Source organism: Octopus bimaculoides, chromosome 23, assembly GCF_001194135.2.
Source record: "Octopus bimaculoides isolate UCB-OBI-ISO-001 chromosome 23, ASM119413v2, whole genome shotgun sequence".
Lineage (NCBI taxonomy): Eukaryota > Metazoa > Mollusca > Cephalopoda > Octopoda > Octopodidae > Octopus > Octopus bimaculoides.
Genome location: NC_069003.1, coordinates 10,112,868 through 10,113,273, shown reverse-complemented (window position 1 = coordinate 10,113,273; position 406 = coordinate 10,112,868).

Below are 406 nucleotides of genomic sequence, written 5' to 3'. Positions count from 1 at the left end.
TGTGTGTGTGTGTGTGTGTGTGTGTGTGTGTGTGTGTGTATGTATGTATATACACACATATAGATGTCTATGTATACGTACATATACTCGCCCAGAGTCAGTGCGAGACGTGGGTATCGACATGAGTGATGATACCTCTTTCCATGTGCACATTACCAGGACGGCAACAAAGTGCACACCCCTGGCTGGATTGATCCTGAGAACCTTCAGAACCAAAGGAAAGGAAACCATGATGCTCCTCTGGAGGACATTCGTCCTCAGGATTATTGCTCCCAGCTATGGTCACCCAACAGTGTAAAATTTGCAGCGGACCTTGAAACAATCCAGCGAAGCTTCACAAAGAAGATTGTCTCATTGCAGACAGACAGACAGACAGACAGACAGACAGACAAACAGACAGACAGAC